The 2,500-nt window shown below is 36.8% G+C and overlaps 1 protein-coding gene across 1 annotated transcript in view; it reads left to right on the top strand.

The window, feature by feature from the left end:
- The window catches only part of ALDH1L1 (aldehyde dehydrogenase 1 family member L1), a 70,864-nt gene that overhangs the window by 9,712 nt on the left and 58,652 nt on the right, over window positions 1–2,500 (top strand). The window lies entirely within an intron of this gene.

The raw sequence follows: 2,500 nt of genomic DNA, 5'->3' as shown, positions 1-2,500 counted from the left end.
CCCTAATTTTTAATCTTCCCTTATTTATTGATTCCTTTCCTGTTTGATGCAAAGATGTCCATATCTCCCCAGCCTTTAAAAAATAAAAAAGCTCTTTATTGACTCAGTTATTCCTGCTAGTGATCCTTGTGTATATGTCCTCTCTCCTTCTCAATTAAGTTCTATAAAAAGGAGCTTCAAACTACCCTGAAGCTACCTTTCTTCTTGAGTTTTTTGCAACCTTTGAGACATTGCAAATCACCCTCCTTCTGGATACTCTTTCCTCACTAAATTTCATAACTTAATCTCTCCTGGTTCTTCTCCTACTTCTCTGGCTCTTTCTCAGCCTCCTTTGCTAAATCTTCATCTTTGTCATACACACAAATGATGGCTATTCTTCCTATATTCAGCCCTCAGATCTCTTCTCTTTTCTTTCTACCTCTGACTTAATAATCTCATCAGAATCTATGGGTTTGATTATATCTGTGAAAATGATTCCCAGAACTGATTTAATTTAGTTCTAATATCATCTAGACAGCTTGAAATCAATTTTCCATAAGCATCTCAAACTCATCATGTTTGATGAGAATTCATTATCTTCCCCTGTTCAAATCCTTTTCTCTTCTCAATTTCCTAATATCACCATCCTTCCAGTCATCCAAGCTTACAACTTTGGTGTCCTCCTCACCTCTTTACATGAACTCATCCCACATATTCACTTTGTTGTGAAATTTTCTAGTTTTTTGCTTCACAAAAGTTCTGGTGCATTCATTACCTAGAGCCTTACAACAATCTTTTAATTGGTCTCCTTGCAAAATTCTCTCCCAACACCAATGTATTTTCCACTCAGATGCTAATGTGATATTCACGACAATGTGATTTTCCTAAAATATAGTTTGAACCTTTTCATTCTTTTACTCAAACTCCAGTAGCTCTCTATTACTCCTGGATCAGACAATTAATTTTTCAATTTAAAGCCCCTGATCATCTGACTCATTTTTATCTTCCTCTTCTCCTTACATTTTACTCCATCTAAACATTCTAGGGTCCAGATACAATGACTTGGCTGCTGCTTCTCACATACACAGCTTTTCTCCTGGCTTAAAATCCTATTTGAAAGAAATAGCTTCATAGGACGATGGATTGTTAGAAGCAGAAGGAATTTAGCTCTAACTTAACTAGATAATTGAGTAATCTGCTTCCATTTAATACTTTGACCCCCATTAATATACTAATTCCCCTGGGGAGGGGTCCAGATGCTTGTTTAACAAGACTGGCATTTGACAGAGAAGCCAGAGTCAGTTATTTCTCCCTTTTAGCTACTATAACCATCCTAACTATGACTCTGGAGGATGGAGAAAAGTGACTATAAACAGGGGACTCAATTAGTAAATGACTACAGCAGTCCAGGACACAGGTGAGGAGAACTGGAATTAGAATGGCCGGGGTTTAAGCAATTCTTGGTAACATAGGAGAGGTCAGGGAAAAAGTAGAGAGAGTAGAGGCAAAAACCTGGGTGAGTGAGAGGATAATAGCAATAACCCCCAACCAAAATTTGGAAGATAGGATGGATTAAAGCTGAGCAGAACGACTTTCATTTTGGTGATGTTGAGCTTGGTATGCCCATGGGACATCTAGATGGAGATAACTCACAGGCAGTTGCCAGTTCTGGTCTTGAAAAGACAGGTTATTTCACTGCTGATTAAGTTGTTTGTTGGTTCAACTACTTTGGAATTAATAATGCAAGTTATTTTTGGATTTACTAAATTATTCATGCCCTTTAAATCATAACTCCTACCTCAGGTATCTCAAAACTTCAAGAAAAGACCCTCCTATACAAAAATAGTCATAGTTAGGATGGTTATAGTAGCTAAAAGGGAGAAATAACTAGGTTTTCCAGTGAGCAGAACCCAGAGCACTAGGTCTGGAGTCAAAAAATGATCTCAAATCTCATCTCAGAAATTTACTAGCCATCTAGCTAACATCTATCTGCCTCAGTTTCCTGTAAAAACAGGATGGTAATAATAGCATCTACCTCCTGGAATTAAATGAGATGATATCTATAATGCATTTAGTACAGTGATAATATGAAGTATATTTGGGATAACATAATGGTTATGAAACAATGAAACAATCAAGTCAGATATTCATCACAGTTTATTTATTACGTGAAATGGCTCATGGGCTCAACCAAATATAACTAAGCATAGCAGAGTCATACAGATTAAGCAGCATGCTTTTAGGGAATTGACTTTTGACATCTCAGAGGAGGGGAGTGAAGGCACAGATAGGGATTTGGTTGTCTAAATTTATTCTAATCAAGATGATCTCAGAAGTTAGAGACAGTTTAGGTAGATTAACAATGGATTCTGCCTTCAGATCATTCGATGCTAACAAGATAGTCTGAGAAAACTGATTATGATTGATAATAGGAACAGGATGGTCTCATTTTAGCAATTCCTGAGAATAAGCTGGTTTAGAGTTCATATCACAGGCACATTAGGCATTTAATAAATGCTTG

This window comes from Sminthopsis crassicaudata, chromosome 1, assembly GCF_048593235.1.
Source record: "Sminthopsis crassicaudata isolate SCR6 chromosome 1, ASM4859323v1, whole genome shotgun sequence".
Taxonomy (NCBI): domain Eukaryota; kingdom Metazoa; phylum Chordata; class Mammalia; order Dasyuromorphia; family Dasyuridae; genus Sminthopsis; species Sminthopsis crassicaudata.
Note: the sequence above shows the minus strand (reverse complement) of the source record. Positions and strands in the feature narration are given on the sequence as shown.